We start from the raw sequence: 18,960 nt of genomic DNA on the forward strand, positions 1-18,960 counted from the left end.
CCAATCGTTGAAAGAGTCCGGAGTAAACTAAAGGGATGGAAGGAAAAGATGATGTCTCATGCTGGAAAGGAAATTTTGATTAAAGCCGTGGCACAAGCTATCCCCACATATGCCATGGGATGTTTCTTGCTACCAAAAGGTTTGCTTAAAGATCTTGAAGGGATGATGAGCAGATTTTGGTGGGGTCAAAAGATGCAAGAAAGGAAAGTACACTAGTTGAGTTGGTCTAAACTCTATATGCCCAAGTTGATGGGAGGAATTGGGTTTTAGGAGCTTCATTCCTTCAACTTAGCCATGTTAGCCAAACAAGGATGGAGGCTTATGAAAAATACACACTCCTTGTTCTATCGAGTCTACAAATCAAAGTACTTTCCCAATATATCTTTCTTAAATGCTCATTCACCAAATTCAGGGAGTTTTGCATGGAAAAGTATAGTGGCAGCCAGATCTGTCTTGGACAGTGGTTTGAGATGGCGAGTAGGAACCGGAAATAAAATTCGAATTTAGCAAGACCGATGGCTTCCAACTCCACCATCATTCAAGGTGGTAACCCCATGCTCCACAATGTCATCAATGGCCACAATGGATAACCTCATCGATCCAATTACAAGATCATGGCGGTATCCATGATTGATCATGTATTCCTCTTGCATGAAGCTAAAGTTATTAAATCCATCCCTTTGAGCAATAGAGCAGTGCAAGACATCCAAACTTGGGCATACACAAACACGAGTGAATATTTGGTAAAAAGTGCATACAAGATGATACAAATTCAACAACTGAGATCTTCTCATGGCCAATCATCCAATTACTCACGGTGCAATAAAATTTGGAATGTGATTTGGGTGGCCAAGGTATGTAATAAAATCAAAACTTTCATTTGGAGAGCTTGTAGAGATATACTGCCTACAAAAGCAAATCTAGCTAGAAGAAAAATTTTGTTTAATGCTGGATGTGAATGTTGTGAGGATGGGGTGGAGTCAACAGACCATATTCTGCTAAGCTGTACATATTCTGATATGGTTTGGAAGTCACATGCTTAAGGGGGACCATATCTCATTGCACAAATCTTTCATTTGTGGATGTGGCTGATCAAATTATGTAAAGAAAAAATAACCCAGAGATTGCAATATTTTTCATAACTAGCTGGATGATTTGGAATAAGCAGAATGAGGCCCATTACGGTACTCCACGCCCTGATCCCTCTTTTCTAGCCAGGTCTGCTGCAGCCCATGCTATAGAATATTTGGAAGCTAATTATGGAAGCTTGTCTTGAGTTTGTAAGATAGTCTTGTTTTTCTTTGGCTTTCTTTGATGTAACCTTGCATATTGCTGCTGTTTTTGATAGGTGGTGGGAAAGCTCTGTAGCTTGTGCAATTTTTTTTTGGCTCTCCTTGATACTGCCTTATTCTTGTATAAATTTATTCTTTGAATAAAATTCTGCCGTTTATTCTCAAAAAAAGAAAAAGAAAACAGCCTTTGCTTTTGATGTGCATCCCTGCCATTCTTGGTCTTAATTAAAAGGCTTAAAATACTATAATTGATTAGACCCACATCGTATAAGAAACAGGAGAGGGAAGTCAAACAGGGAAATAAAAGACCAGGTCAGGCCATTAACAAATTCATACATTTCTCGGCCTTTTGGCTAAGATCAAGTGTAGTATCTGTTCTTATCAGTTTAATATCTGATATGTGGGTCATCGGCCCACACGATATTAAATTTATTTCTTGAGGGGGAGAGCCCACCACAGTAGCTTGCTATTGGGGCTCTTAAGCGTCGCCTATGCGTTGCACTGCAGCACGGGCCTGGCGCACCCCACCAATTCAAGTCTTAATATTTATGTAGTGAGTGGGCCGTAATGAACTTCTAGATGTTCATCTTAATTATTACGATAAATTCTCTATTTGATACACTGTTGGCTTATTCAATAATTTTAAGGCTCAGATACAGTTGGGGTTTCATGCTAATTACCATATCTGATACAAAATAACGCAATCTATATTTGGTTCCGAATCTAAATGCCAATTGAAGAAGGCAGTCGCTGGAACTGTAATAACTAATAAGGGACAGGCATAGAGATAAGATAATATATAGAGGCAATTGGGCAAAAATTATGCAATTTGTTTATTTTTTTTTAGGTGAAAATATAATTTCGGTCTCTACATTTTGGGATCACGTTTAATTTGATATCTATATTTTTGTAACAATTAATTTGGTCATTGTTATTTTCAACTTAAATTCGATTTGGTCTTTATCGTTAACTCATTAATAGAAAATGTTTACGTGGTTAACGTTGTGCTTTGTTGGCATACACGTGGAAAAAAAATATAAAATCAAATAATTAACATTTAAAAGGCCACATAAGCATTTCAATAACAGCAAAAAAGCCATGTCAGACCAAAAACTCTTATGGAAAAATTAATTAAAAAAAAAAAAAAAACGATTTTTTATTAAAAAAAATCCTCAATTTCTTTAATTTTCTTGTGTATTCTTGCACTTTCTTAGCTACCAAATATAGCCAACAATACAACAATCTGAAAATCCCTACCAAAATAAAATCTTCTCTCTCTCTAACTAAACCTTGACCACCATGGCCATTCCCTTCGTTTCTCACCGTGAAGCTCTCACAGCAAACCTCTCTTTCTCTCTCACTCTAAAGCTCTCTCTATCTCACTTTCTCTTATGCTCTCACTCACACAACCCAGTGTAACACCCCAAATATTTTTTTAAAAGCAATTTTTCCAATGAGAATAATATCTTAATTGGACTTTATTTTTTTAATTAATGTAGTTAACTATTTTATGGAGGAGTTTTGAATATTTGGGCATGTGTTAGTATTTAATTAATTTTGGAATGGGCAAATTTAAATATGGGAGAAACTTTATGGGTAAAGTTGTAATTTGATCCCAAGATATTTTGGAACAAGTGGTCCACAATGCTCCCATCAACACACCCCCTTTCTCTTATCACCATACGTATGGGCCTTCTCTCTATTTCTCTATCTTTTTATCTCACTTAGGGCTGTCCAGACCAGATCGGAGCCCGACAACCCAGCCAAACCGCCTGATGTCGACCCGATTCCAGCCTAAACCAAAGGTCCAGTCAGTTGGCGGTGGGTTTTAGTTCTCAAGAATTGACACCGGCGGGTCAAGTGGTGGGTTTGCTACTCCAAAACTCGAGCAACTCGAACCCGACCGTTGTTGTATAAAAAATCTGGCCAAATCCTGCAAAATCAAGCCAGATTCGGCAAGATCTTGACCAATCTGGCTAGATCTAGTGGGATTTAGCTAGATCCGGCCAATTCTAGCAATTTTTAGTGAAAAATTTTAGATTCTAGCGAAAAAAATTGAAGATACCGGCGAGATTTTCTAGATTTTGGCATGATTTTCCAAATCCCGGTGAGTTTTCCAGATTCCGACATGATTTTCCAGATTCCTGCAACATTTTTTTTTTTTCAGTTTTCGATGATTTTTTTTTACTCCGACAACTGACCGAACCGACCAATGCTCACCCTCACTCAAAATTGACTTGATCGATTTTTTCTGCAGTTGGTTCTGGGTTTCTTTGCCCTCCACACAACACCGGCGGGTTGAGTCCGGGTTGGGCCCAAAACCGACCTGGCCCGACCCGTGAACAGCCCTAATCTCACCCACCCACCGAAGCCCACACACCTACACACTCAAGCTCCCTCTATTTCTCTCACTCCCTCACTGGTAAACCAGCCATCTACCACCACTTTTGGTAGATTTCATTGGAGAACCCCATTAGAAACCCCATACGCTCCATTATCTCAAACTTTAAAGGTAAAATTCTTTAACTATTTTGGTAGCTTTTCAAGTTGTTGTAAGATTTCTTTCTAATCTAAGCTACTTGAATGATATACATGTGATTGAGTACATGGGTTTTTGATTTGGTGGACTTAATTGGTAAATGGTTAAGGGTTTTCACAAATGGTGATCATTTGGGGTTTCTCCATGGTTAAAATTTGGGTTCCTTGAGCAATCGTGTCGGTTGATTTTTTGGAAGTTTGGGTTGATTTTTGGAAGTGTGTTCTTTGCATTTTAAATGACTTTGGCAATTGTGGGTGTGAGTGGAGTGATAACTACGAATTTATGCAAGTTAAGTGTGAGCATGTGCTTTTGCATACCAAGTATTTGATAAGTTGCTTATATGAGATTTTTGGGCTTGATTCCTTGTTTTTAATATGCTTTAAATATGGTGGTTTTGATGTGAGTAAATTCTCAAATAATTTGGGCTAGTCTTACAACTATAGCAATTTTCTAAAGCTGTTATGACAGATTTGAGTCAGCCACAATGCATGATTTTTAATAAATTATAGAAAAATCGTTTTGGGCTGAATTTTCTGTGGTACATTGTATACATATATGGGAATGTCCCCTTAAAGTTTTGAATTAATCGGATAACTTTTCATTGACCAAACAATTTTTACAAAATGGCTGCCCTGCTATGTACTGAATCTGAAGGTAAGACTAAAACGTTGAGAAATTGTGGAATTAATCCCAAACCTCGGTTGATCTTATCTTGGCTTAAATATATTATTTAGTAGTCAAAGAGATTCATGAGTATGTTATATTATCTTATGATGCACATTTTTGCAGTAATGAATTTAAAATGTTTTGGTTGTGTCAGCACTATGAGTTTCTTGGATGCTTGTTTGGTTCTCGTTTGGGTAGGGGTACTTGTCTTGGGATGGTCAAGCTAGGCTTTAGGGCCTTAGGTTTGATTTTTGAGGGAATCTTTTCCAATTTATGGAGACAATTTGATAGTGTAATTTTGTAGTAGGCCTTGTTATTAATAGGCTTGATACTTGTGCTTCTAGGTTCCAACATACTTGGTGATGAAACTAGTAACTTGATTGTTGAATGCGGTGCCTGGTTGAGGTTAATTTGGATTGGATTGTTGAGGTAAGTAGCTTTTTAATGGGATTTTGGAAAATAATCATGTTGCATAAATGTTGTTTTGGGTTAAATACATTTTGGAAAATAATTCTTGAAACTATGCTTCCTAAAAAGAGTTGTGTTGTGGCCCTACTATATGTGATTATATATGAAAAATGCATCATGTTTAATATTTGCATATAAGGAAATGCATGAATAATTGGCATGGAAAAGAAAAGTATCATTAAATTCATTTGATAGTGGATTTCATGGATTTATAGTATTATTTGCAAATACTAAAGATGTTTTGTCTTAAATTGTATTATTTGGGAAATTTATGCAAAATATTTATGACAAGAAATGGTTTTGAGGACTTTGAGAATATTGTGGATATTTGGTTATTGAAATATCTTATAAAACTACAAGGAAGTAAACTATGTATTTGAAAACATTTAACTTGTGAGCTGTTGATGTGGGTTTGCCCTTGTGCTATGATATTGGTGATTACCCCGTCCTTGCGACAACGTCTTTGTGATGTGTGATTACCTTGTCTTTGAGACGTGTGATTACCCCGTCTTCGTGACGAAAAGTCAGGTTGGAGGCTCCCACTTTGCATGACACAGGTAAATCCTTGAGTGTGTGGATGAGGCTGCTGCCTATGGCCAAAAGACCACATGTAAAAGGGGTACTGTGTGACGCATCATTCCTTGCTGCCCACAGGGGGAAGAGGTAAATCCTTGAGTGTGTAGGTGAGGCCAAGTAGGGCCAAGAGACTACATACAAAAGAGGTACTACATGACGTGTTATCCCCTGCTGCCCATGGGGGGGATAGGTAAATCCTTGAGGGTGTGGGTGAGGCTAGGCAGTTCCAATAGACCACATGCCAAAAGAGGTACATATCATGTTAGTGTGTTTGGGTTCTGACTTGTCTGTGGCGGTATGATGTCTTAGTGACATTTCTCTCTTAGTGGCACCTTGGGTGAAGTTTCTAGTTTTGAAATGGTATTGGATATTTTTATGGCTCACAGTGAATCAAATATAGTTTCATAGTTATTTTGGAAAGCTTGGTGCTATATTATCTCTATCATTCTCATCGTGTTGTTAATGAAATTGATTTTGCATAAATTAAATGAAAATTTCCAAATTATAGCATGATTTGTAAAATGCTCATTATCATGAAACTTGCATTTCCCCCACCCCCATTAATTATGCTACTTACTGAGCTTTAGCTCATCCCACCCTCTAACAGCTTTTCAGATAAATTTGCTATACGTCGGGCATGAAGCTTGTTTTATTGGTGGTGACTGGAGCATTATGCTATTTGAGAGATTTATGCTAGTATTGGTTGGTGACTCAATTTACTAAATTATTCAAGGCCATAGCTAATTTTCCTAGAGGTTGGGCTCTTGAGGTTTGTTAGCCTTGGGCATGATAGGCCTAGAATTTTCTGTTGAGATTACGTATCTTAGAGAGGATCGTGATTTTGTGTTTATTTATTTGGAGCTTTGGATTTTCATGTATATTTGGAGACACATGATTTGTAGTTCGTATTGTTTGTAAGATTGTCATAGAGCTCTGACTTATATTGTAGAGAGATAAATACATTTATTTATTTTATCAAATGGAAAGAAAAAAAAAAAAAAATCACTACAATACCTCTTGAAGGCTCGGTTTTTCTTGCTTTGGACCCTTTTGGGTTTGGGGTGTGACACCCAGACATCTAATCGGGCCTCCATGGCTGATCTAGCAAGCTCACCACCACCATCTCTAGTGGTGATTTCGTTCCTTTGCCCTTCCTCACTCTAGCCATAACTCTCTATCTGTTTCACCTAAACATTCTACTCTCTCTCTCAAATTGGTGTCTAGAGGAACATCTATGTCGTATGACTTGAGATATGTGATATGGAGGTTGTCAAGGTTTTAGATCGGAGAATGTGAAATGGAGGTTGTCAAGGTTTCTAATTTGTGTAATTAGGCTACACATTATTTGTGAATAAATGAATTTATTGTATGGGTTGGGAATCTATGATGTATGTGTTTGATCTATGAGAACTTGTTCTTGATTGGGGGTTTGATTGGTTGTTTTTGTGTCTGGTTTTGTAAGGGGTTGGTTGGGATTTTGTAAATAATTTATTGTATGGTTTGCTAAGCTGTAATGTTTGTAAAGGATTTTATTTTGGTTGGGATTTTCAGATTGGTGTATTGTTGGTTGTGTTTGGTAGACAAGAAAGTGCAAGAATACACAAAAATATTTAAGAAATTGAGGATTTTTTTTTAATAAAAAAATCATTTTCTTTATTTTTTTTTTCAAAATTAATTTTTTCAGATTAGTTTCTGGTTTGACATGGCTTTTTCTGTTGTTATTGAAATGCTTATGTGGCCTTTTAAATGTCAATTGTTTGATTTTATATATATTTTTTGCCACATGTACGCCAACAAAGCACATTGTTAGTCATGTAGGCATTTTCTATTAGTGAGTTAACGGTAAAGACCAAATTGATTCTAAGTTGAAAATAACAGGGATCAAATTGACTGCTACGAAAATGTATGGACCAAATTGACTGTGACCCCAAAATGTAGGGACCAAAGTGATGTTTTCGCCTTTCTTTTATGGATTATATAAGATCATGAACTAGAAAACTTTTTTTTTTTTTGACTTCCTAGATGAACATTTTTTTTTAGTGATAAAATTACACTTGCACTAGTGACTCAATGTTGAATCTATATAACCTCACTCAATCCTATTATTAACTACCATTTGAATTTGGGCTCATTGACAAATAAATATTTTTCTTAATGTTTTCTCTCATCCAAAGTTCAAGCTTATGGTTCTTAGATATGCTTAAGAGAACTTCTGTGATTTATAATTTATCTGTTGACAAATATATTTCCCGTAGAATGTTCTCTACTGTGTTTGATAGTATATTTCTTGCTGCTTGCTTGCTTAGTAGCCATTGTCTTTTGTTTTAATATTGAGAAGGAAGATTTTCAAAAACAAAACAAGAAAAATTTGAGAAGGACAATAAAGTTTCACCCAGCCTAATGCCTTCTATACCTCAAGAGTGCTTGAGGCCAAATAATAATACAAAATGGTTGGCTGGCTGGCAATATTGAGTTGGTCCAATCCATTTCAGTCATTACTCATGAGAAAGGTTTTAAAATAGATTCGGTAAAGTGTCATCTTTTTCGACTGAGGACAAGTAGATCAAAGGCATGTATTCAGCCAGCGAAAGACGTGTTAGTATTATGGGCAACAAAATCGGTTTCTCTAAAGTATGATTTACCCATCAACCAGAGAAATATTTGAAGATACTTCTAGGTTTCTTAATCAGGTTCTCCATAGACCAATGTGGTTGTGGCGCCAAGGGATGGTTCTGTAATGGGAGGATAACATTTAGAGCATCTCCTTCTTGAACCAAAAATTTATGTTGGAAGCCACACATGGCAAAGGGTTTTGATCCTTCATCACTTGTGTCCAGGCAAAAATGACAACTCTCTTGTGATTCCCACCAATCACAGCTATGCATGCCCTTTCTTTTACTTTTGTTGGGGATTTTACTTGTAAATTTCAATGGATGATTGTGTACTCTAAGTTTACTTTGTATTAATTCAATGAATTGGCTTATGGCTCCATCACTTTAGAAACTCCCAAATGATATTTGTTAAGTAAATTGTTGTAGATAGAAATAGTGGAAGCATAAAAGAAGAATACATGAAATTATGTGGTACAACCTAACGGCTTATGTTTATGGAAGAAAGCCGTTAAGGGTTACATTTTTACTGTATGGTCAAATCTTATATTACAATGAACCTTATATGGGTATTTATAAAAGGTTAGACCCTAAACTAACCATATATTGAACCATGATTAATAGACTTATAGTACAAGTAATGTTCTTGGCTTGCACATAAAGTAGGATTGGGCTTGGACCTAAACTATTAGGCTTGAGTATCTCTAACAAAGTCCTTAACTTTTATTTTTCCAAAAAACCGTAGTTCCAAACATGAGTATATAACTCAGATCACAGCTTTGCTGCAAATATCATACTATACCATGATTTCTCTAAAGATCTACATCTATTGAATTACATTTCTTGTAATGGCTTTGTAGTTTTAGCAAAGTCAATTGCCAAGAAAGGTTATCAAACAAATGGAGTTTGTAATTATGCAATGTTGTTCTCAAAAAAGAAAAAAAAAATTAAGCAATGTTGGCAGGGATTTAAAAATGTGAGGATAACATATACTCTTTTTTAAGTGTAAGAAAATATTTAAAATAAGATTTTGTGATCTATTGCCTTTATTAATACCTCTATTAGATGTTATATATGTTACATGGCATGTATCAAATTGAAATTCTATCGTGTTAATCTTCTACACTCTTTTTTATTTTATTTTATTTTTTATGAATATTAACCTCCTGCCCTCTTTCGGGTGTGCATTATTTTCATGAAATTTGAACTTTACAAATTAAAAATTTTATTCAACTTTTTCATAGTCTCTGTGGTTCAAGGCTATGAAATGTAGCTAGCCACTGATAAATAATAATTAAATATAACTAAGCTACAAGAGGTTACTGTGAGGTGTTCTGTGTGAGTAACAACTAACATGGGTAACATGACCATAAATTGGTCTACTGAAGCAAGAGGGGTTTATATTCAACTAGCGTGTGTTCAGAGGCTTTTTTGTTTTTGTTTTTGTTTTTTTGTTTTTAAATTCAAAAAACAATTTGTATTTCCATATTATATTTGCTGTTCTTTCTTTGTATTCTTTATACACAATGACTATTTGAAATATATACTAATTCTAACATAAAAAAAAAATGTTTGAAATTTGAACACCTAAAGAGAGTTAGAGGAAAATATTTTCTTTTTGATACAAAATATAAATTTTACTCTAACCTAATCTAAGTGTATATGTGTGTGAAGCTCCTTCTTGGAAACTTAAACCCCGGCCCTTGTCCCCCACACCCCACAAGCACTTATATTTGTGGAGTGGCCATCGCACCAAGGGTGTGCGGTGGTAAAATCTTTTCAAAATTATAAACTTGCATATAAAATAAAGAAACACATTTAAACATGCGAGTAAGAAAACATTAAAAAAAAAAAAAAAGAGTACTAAGAAAATTACCTTTGCTTATGTCTCAGTGTACATAACACCACTAAGGCATGGGAGAATGTATAAGTGGTTGAATTTGGACATTACACGTGGAACGACTATGAGCAAAGGAAGAGGAAGTGTTGGCTAAGGGATTTTGTCTTGGTCCGTGCTAAAGGTGTGACTGCCTTGGGAAGGAAGTAAGATTTGCACCTGATATGGTACTTAAGCACTCACAAAAAAGGAGATAGTGACTTTCTAAGGTCAGAAGCTATGAGGACACCCCTTATTGGTTGAATGCATGTTGGACCACGTCAAAGACACATATGTATCAATCATAGTACTCCTGATGTCCCTCTCAATGTCTAGGACTTGTTTTCCAAGCAGTGGCAAAGTCACCTACCCATGGGTCCTAGTGCCACGTTGGTGCAATTCCTATCCTCTAGTCAGCAGATAATATCACAACTGTGAAAAGGTCCAAAATAGAGAAATGATGACTTGACATCTATCTTTGTACTCAGTCATATTCCTCAGATTATAAGAGGAACATGTAGTAGTATTTTTAGGGCAAGAACCCAAGTAGATACTGGTAGAAGAGAGTTGGGAGTTGGTAGGAGGAAGGAACAACCTTGTTGTAAGAAATTGATCTCTTTTCACACATAATACAATCTGAATAAAGCAAGAACATTACATTCTTGCTCAAACCATGGTTTTTCATCCCTTCTCTAGGGTTTTTCACATACACCCTGTGTTTCTTTCATCATCGGTTCCTTCTTCTTGTTTAAATTTGCATCTTTTTCATGTCTTACCATCACTTTCCTATTCTTGTTCAAGTGTCATGTCAAATCTAGCATCTTGTCAAGCTTTCTCATGTAGATGTACTGTTAGATAATTTATTTTACTTCCCTATATAAGCTCAAATCTAATTTGCACGTACACTCAAACTCTCTTTACATCTAATTTTATATATAAAGTTAGATATATAATTAAAAATTTTTATGGTTTATTTATATTGGACTCCTATTTTCTACACTAAATTAATTCGCTTGGTACAAAAATTTAAAAACATAAATTAGATGAAACACGTGGCGCAAAATTAGACTCTAATTGAAATCTAATTGGATTTTCTCTCAGCTTTGGCTTTTAATATATACTAGTGTGTAGTCTCGTGCATATGCAGGGGTACAACTAAAAACAATCACAATTATAAATTTTTTTTTAGAAGAGATTCAAATAATACATAGTATTAACTTACACTTTTTAAACCATACATTTCTAAAATATGTAATGGTTTCTCATTATATATATATATGTGTGTGTGTGTGTGTGCACGTGCGCACGTGTGATTTAGAATTTAATTGGACTTAGACTCTTCAGTTTTTTCATCCAATAATTCACCCCAATTGAAATCCAATTAGATTTGGACTCTTCGATTTTTACACTCAACAATTCACTTGGCACAAAATTACAAATTAATGGGACACTTGGCGCAAAATTGATAATCCAATTAAAATTTAATTGGATTTTTTCCGAGTTTTGGCTATTAAAAGGATCCCGTAATATACTAATTTTTTTTCCCACAATTCTTTCTTCTCATCACTTGTTCCAACTTCAAATTTAATATCATATAAGCGGTGTTGAAGTAAATCTTTTTGTATTTTGGTTTTGAATCGTAGTTTTGTTGTGCTTTATTATTTTTTGAGATACTTTTTGGGAAATTTGGATCTTAGGAAGAAAAATAATTTGGGTTTGAGAAAGTTAGTTTAAAACTAAAAGAATAAATTTCAATTTCTAACACGCTTTTAAATGATGTACAAAATGTTATAAATAATTATTATTAAGAAATGAATATTTTTCCTAACTTACCTTTGCATTCTTGAGAAATATTGTATTTTTTTAATTATTTAATTTTGGTACTACATAATTTGTTTACCATCTTTGTATTAAACTTTCCTTTGCATTGTGCATGTTTGTGACTACTTACTATTAATAACAATACACATAATCATAAACAAAAGAACAATAAACTTTAACATAATATTAAAAATAAGGGTAAATTCCACAAACCTACCCTGAGGTTTGGACTAATACGAATAAAGTCCACAGCATTTAAAAAGTGACCATTTTGGTCCTTTTTCCCAAACAGTTTGTAACACCGTTATTATTATTATTATTATTTGGTTCTTTGTTCTTTCCTTTTTGCAGAATTGCCTCTCTCTCTCTCTTTCTCTAAGTACAGAACCCACAAAGCCAGCGATCACCAACCACCAACCACCGGCAAAACCCACAAAACCATCAACCACTAGCAAAGCAACAGCATCAACAAAACCCACAAACCCAGAGCCACCGACCATCGATCACCAAAAAAACTCACAAACCCATTAGCAATACCGACCACCCCACAACAAACCCAGTCCAAAAACACAAACCAAAACCCACAAAAATCCAACACACCCACAAAAAACCAAATTCTCTATCACCAATCCAAACCAAAACCGACTCACTACAAAACCCCCTACCACAGCGCCACCGCAAAGAGGAAGAGAGAAGAGAAATTGCAAACCCACCACCACAGTGCTGGATTTGAGTAGAGGAGATTGAAATGTCGCCGGATTCGAGCGGAGGAGAGTGAAACGTTACTAGTCTAAGCTTAAACATCGCTAGATCTAAGCGGGTTTTTGGAACTCCTCTCACTCACTACTCACTAAAACTTAAATGCACCGCTCAAAAATTAGGCATTGATAAACCACCATGCCGGTGACTGAAACACACACTAGTAACAATGGTGGCGACGAACGTGAAATCGGAGACAATGGCTCTGATGGACGAGGAGCGCCTTGGAGGCCGAGATGAATGCCATCATCGACCGCCTCTGCTGGCCTAGTGGCCCTGGCCTTTCTGGCAATCTCGTCGATTTCGAGGTCTCTTTCGAGGTCTCTTTCTTCTTTATCTTTCAATTTTTGATTTTTTGAAATTGTGAGTTGTGAGTGATAATATGTACTCAGAGAGAGAGAGAGAGAGAGAGAGAGAGAGAGAGAGAGAGAGAGAGAGAGAGAGAGAGAGAGAGAGAGAGAGAGAGAGAGAGAGAGAGAGAGAGAGAGAGAGAGGAAAGAACAAAGAGAAATGAAAAAAAAAAAAAAAAAAAAAAGCTAACGGTGTTACAAACCGTTTGGGAAAAAGGACCAAAACGATCACTTTTCAAATGTTGTGGACTTTATTGGTATTAGTCCAAACCTCATGGTAGGTTTGTGGAATTTACCCTAAAAATAATAATGATGATGATGATGATACTTCTTGATTGTGATTTTTGTGAGTGGGTCAAGTTGTCAAACCACGCAACATTATTCGGGTCAAGTTGGGTCATCAAACCGGATTAAACAAAACTAGACTCCACAAAGCCTAACACAACAGCCATCATGGCTCATGACTCATGGGGTGAGGGGAAAATGGTGAAGAGAGCCTCGGAATTACTTCAAGAGTACCACAATATGCAACAGAAGTTCCCAAGGAATATAGTGTCTAAAGAAGAGATTCGATGGAAAGCACCACCTAAGTATATTTTTAAGATCAACTTTGACGGTGCAATTTTTGAGAATTTGTCTTTTGCTAGGTTAGGCATAGTCATTCGGGATTCTTCAGGACTTGTTATTGCAGCTCTTGGTTAATAGATTAGACTCTCTAATTCTGTTGATATGGTGGAGGCTATGGTTGCCAGCAGGGCGCAGTTTTTCTAAAGAAATCAATACTTCACAAGTTGAAGTGGAGGGTAACACTCTTAGAGCAGTGGCGGAGCCAAGTTTTTTTTTTTTCGGGGGGTGGGGGGACCGTATACAACAACCCTCTCAAGTAAAAAAAAAAAAAAAAAAAATCATGACAAAAAAATTTGTCATAAATTATCTTTCATAATTCTAAAAGAAAACAATGTTTATTTTTTAGATTCAAAATTATCTTTCTATGACAAAAATTGTGGTAATTGTATTGATATGAAACAGTAATCCACGAGAGAATACTTTTGTTTTTTACACCTATAAAATAATATAAAATAGTAGGTTTTTTTTTTTTTGAGAAAGAATATAAAATAGTAGTTGCTTGGGTGAATATGGCAATAAAATAATAGTTTTAGTGAAAAATAATAATTTATGTTGTTAAAACATTAGGGCTCGTTTGGTCATGTTGTTTTAGGAACATTGTTTGTATTTTTTGAAAATACGTGTGAGTGAAAAAATGTGTAATATTGTTTAAAAACTGAAAACATGTGTTTAAACACATATACCAAACGGCCTATAGAACTTGCAAACTGTATCACAGATTCACAATTCACAATTTTAAAAACACACCGGCTTTTATTTTGTTTTGGTTTGCACATATTCACAAAATCTCACTTTACATCTCAAACATGAAATATGAAGAGAGAGAGAGATTATTGCACATTGATAAGTGATGACTGATCTGGAGGTAGCCGACACTGGTAGTTGATTGGAGTTAGGTAACAACTCGGGGGTGGAGAGGCAAATTGTCAAGGACTAGAAAGTTGGGAAGAGGCGTAAGGGCTCATCTTCTTCCTTTTTTCTTTTTTTCTTTTTTTCTTTTTTCCAGATTTGGGTTTTTGTTTAACAGTTCATGTTTAGACTTTAGATGAAAGAAGAATCCTTATTATATATATATATATTGTAGATTTGATTTTTTTTTCCTTCTTTATATTAATTTTTTGAGGGGGTTTTTTTTTTTAATCTCTCTTTTTTACCAAATTCGAAATTTAAGGCTAAACTAACTAAATTTGTGTAGTGTATTTGTTTTCCTCAAAAATCTAGGTGGCCCGCAAATATATTTTGCATATAATTTATGATTTTGTTAAGACTGTAAGAAGGAATTTCAAAAAGTCAAGGGGCATGGCCATATTATTGAAGAGACTAGACACTTAGGGTTTGTTTGGTAACGTTGTTTGAATAACAGTTTTTGTTGTTTAAACAACATAACATGTATTTCCATAACATTTTTTCACCTATTTTTATAACACTTAAACAACATTACCAAACAGGCCTTTAATGTTTTCTATCATTTGTTGTAGTTTTCATCATGTTAAAAGGGAGGGTAATAAGTTAGCCCATGCACTTGCTAGAAGCTAGAGCAATTTTATTTGCAGACACTGATATGTAGTTAGAAGATCTAACACTAGATTTGGAAGATGTATTCCAAAGTGATTTATTTTAATCAAATTTCTTACCTTCTAAATAAAAATTTATTCAACTTTTGCATAGTCTCGATGGTTCAAACCACCAATAAATATAGGCGTAAATGCACTTTTAGTAACTACATTTTGGCTTTTTTCCATTTTGGTTCCTATATTTTAGTTTTACCACTTTTAATCCCTAAACCAATTAACGCGTGTTATTTTCGTCCTTTCCGTCAGTCAACTAACGGAAATATCTGAGGTGGCTGCCGGAGGAATTAAAATATTATATAAAAAAATGCCGCATCAACATCTATTTTTTTAAAAAAATAATTTATCTATTTTAACTAAATGAAAAAAGAAAAAATAGCATTAAAAACAATAAAATACATAAATTTAGATCTAATTCATTTTGAACAAGAACATGATCACATATTTAAACATCAACACAAGAACATAAGAGCACAAACCCAGAACCAAACACAAACTCAAATTTAAAAACACAAAGAACACAATAACAAACTATTTTAAACAAACTAAATAATAATAAAAATTTAAAACAGATTGTTTAAAAAAGAAATTAAATTAAAAAAAAAAATCTTTACATCATGTTCTTCCTCAAATAATATGTTTGGTTGCCGAGGAAATTTAAAAAAATCAAGAACATGCCAACATGGAACACGTAAAATCAAAGGTTCAAAACACAAAGAACACAAACCCAAACCCAAACCCAACCCTCAATCTCTAGCAAACCCAGAACATCACATGAAAAATCAAACCCTTCATACAAACATCAAACCCAGAAACAAACCCAGAAAAATTCGAGAAACTAACCCACAAATTCGAGAAACCCAAAAACAAACCCATAAATTCCAAACATAGAAAAATTCGAGAAACTAACTCGCAAATTCGAGAAACCCATAAACAAACCCAGAAATTTTAAACCTAGAAAAATTCAAGAAACTAACCCACAAATTCCAGAAACCTAGAAACAAACCCACAAATCTCCACCGCAATTTCTGCCACAAATCTTCCACCTATCTCCACCGCACCACTGAGCTTGGTTCTACCACCTATCTCTAGCGCAATCTCTACCACCGAGCTGAGAGATTGAGAGACGAAAGAGAGAGACCCACTGATATAATAGAGACCCACTGATCTGTGAGAGATTGGAGGTAAATGCACTTTAAACCCAAATCCAAACCACCGCCGACCTCAGCCCCTCTCTCTCTACCCAAATCCAAACCACCACATCTCAGCCTCTCTTTCTCTAAACCCAGATCAAAGCCATATCCCAAAAACTACAACCTGAACTTAAAGAGAAAAAGAAATGAGAGAAAGCAAAGAGGGAGAGAGCGGAGTTTGAGTGTTTGACCCGAGAGAGAGAGAGAGATAGGAAAATGAAAATGAGTTTGAGTTTTGTGTTTATTGATGATGTTGTGTTTGGTTGACAAGAAAATTTAAGAAAAATTAAGATAGTTTGAGAGAGCGAATTGGGTTGTTGCTCGTTTTGTTGAAGATGGATTGATGGGTTTGTGTTTGTATTCTTGCTAGATTTGTGCTTTTGTTTTTGCTGGATTTGTTTGCATTTGTGTTTGTGTTCTTGCTTAATCTTGTGTTTGTTTTCTAAGAAAAAAAAAAAAGAGAAAATGTCAAATAAAGGAAAATTTTCTTCTTGTTCTTAAATTTGAATTTGTGTTCTTATTTTTCTTGTTCAAGGCACTCTTAAATCTCGATTCACGATATATATATATATATATATATTTTAATTCTGTTTTTAATTTTTTTATTTAGTTAAAATTAATAAATTAATTTTTTAATTTAAATACTAATGTGGCATTTTTTAATGCCAAAATAAATTTTTTTTTTTTAATTTTAATAGTGCCATAAGCTTTTTTTGTTAGTTGGCTGATGGCAAGGACTGATATAACACACGCTAATTGGTTTAGGGCCTAAAAGTGGTAAAATTAAAATGTAGGGACCAAAATGAAAAAAAGTTAAAATGTATGGATTAAAAGTGCATTTACGCCATAAATATAAGAAAACTACAAGAGGAAACTTGGGGATATGAGGCTTTTGCCCTTATTTTGCAAAAATAATAGCAATATGTCTATATTTTGAAACTATTTAGATTCGTGTCTCTGTTTTTGAAACTTGATATTCTCAAAATCGAGTTAAATATAAATTTTTAATTGAAACTCAACTTTAGCAAAATCGAGTTTCACTTAATTTTTTTTTTTTTTAAAATTAAGTGGCAAAATATGCATAAAACTCAACATTACTAATGTCAAGTTCCACTTGTAACTTGATTTTTTTAAAATTGAGTACTAAAACAGGGACACAAATCTAAATAATTTCAAAATAGAAATATTGTGTTAGATTTTTTACAAAATAAGGGCAAAAGCCCAATATCCCCCACTGAGAGGTGTTCTGTGTGCGTGGGGGTAACATGGGTAAGTGAACAGTATAGTGCTATAGCTAATTATATTTTTCTCTAATAACTAGTTTAGTTACTTTGACATACAGATTAGGGAAATAGTCTTTTACAAGGTCATAGAATAGTTTAAATATGGGAAGAGGGATCTTCCATTTTCCGACCTTTTGATTCATATCCTTTGCTTGCTCTATGAAATAAGTGTTTCCTATGGAGATAACAACCCCAAACATGATGAAGGTCATCCACATGGGTATCTTGCGTACTACATTTTTTTTTTAAAAGGGACCTTGAAGGGTACTAGCTGTAAATACCTTTTACTTGAAACGATCCCCATCCATATCTATTTGCCCACACTGAAACAGCCTTTGGTTTTGATTTGAAAAGCTGCAAGTTGGAAGAACAAAACAAAGAATCTAAATGCCAATTGAAGAAGGCAGTTACTGGAACTGTAACAAGGGACAGGCATAGAGATAAGATGATATACGGCCACAATGAATCATCGCTGCCGTTGTTGGTCTTAAACTATTAATTGATTAGTCCCACATCGTATAAGAAACAGGAGAGGGAAGTAAATCAGGAAATAAAAGACCATGTCAGGCCTCTGACCAATTCATACCTTTCTCGGCCTTTTGGCTAAGATCAAGTGTAGTATCTGTTCTTATCAGTTTAATATCTGATATGTGGGTCATCGGCCCACACGATATTAAATTTATTTCTTGAGGGGTAGAGCCCACCACAGTAGCTTGCTACTGGGGCTCTTAAGCGTCGCCCATGCGTTGCACTGCTGCACGGGCCTGGCGCACCCCACCAATTCAAGTCTTAATATTTATGAAGTGAGTGGGCCGCATTGAAGGCTTATTCAATTCTAGTATCCAAACTTGTTCGGTGTACCGTACCTATAATTTCATGGAAGAGGCTAATAAATCCTGCGCTCTCCAGACTTACGATGTGTAAATAAAAAAAAATTAAGCAATTCTAATCAACAAAGAACTTTAAGAACTTCAGAAGGTAAACGAAAATCAAAACAAAATAAACTTGGGGTAAAATTCAAATTTAATTATAAAACTTCACCATCACGATCCATTACAACATCTTTATATTCCAAACACAAAATTGAACTAAAATAAATGGAAATTAAACCAAAATAAACCGAAACCCATCCCAAACCCAAGGGAAAACCCATTCGGAAACAACATTGGTTTTCTTAGGCAAATGCAAAATAGCCATCATTTGGAACCAGCACCGGTTTTCTTAGGCACTACCTAAGTCTTCTTATTGTCTCTCATTGTGTTCCCAGCCAATTCCAACGCTTAAAATTCACCACATAAGCTTTAAATCAATAACAAGAAGTAAAATTAAA

At 34.9% G+C, this 18,960-nt stretch overlaps 2 non-coding genes across 2 annotated transcripts; both read left to right on the plus strand.

Annotated features, from left to right (window-relative positions):
- The first annotated feature begins 1,624 nt into the window (after positions 1-1,624).
- LOC126693815 (U2 spliceosomal RNA) lies at positions 1,625-1,820 on the plus strand. The gene has a single exon (XR_007645537.1). It is a non-coding gene; the product is annotated as a U2 spliceosomal RNA (small nuclear RNA).
- A 16,392-nt stretch (positions 1,821-18,212) lies between these two features.
- On the plus strand, positions 18,213-18,408 carry LOC126693853 (U2 spliceosomal RNA). Its single transcript, XR_007645564.1, has one exon. It is a non-coding gene; the product is annotated as a U2 spliceosomal RNA (small nuclear RNA).
- The last annotated feature ends 552 nt before the right edge of the window (positions 18,409-18,960 follow it).

The sequence above is a fragment of the Quercus robur genome, chromosome 7, assembly GCF_932294415.1.
Source record: "Quercus robur chromosome 7, dhQueRobu3.1, whole genome shotgun sequence".
In the NCBI taxonomy this organism is placed as follows: domain Eukaryota; kingdom Viridiplantae; phylum Streptophyta; class Magnoliopsida; order Fagales; family Fagaceae; genus Quercus; species Quercus robur.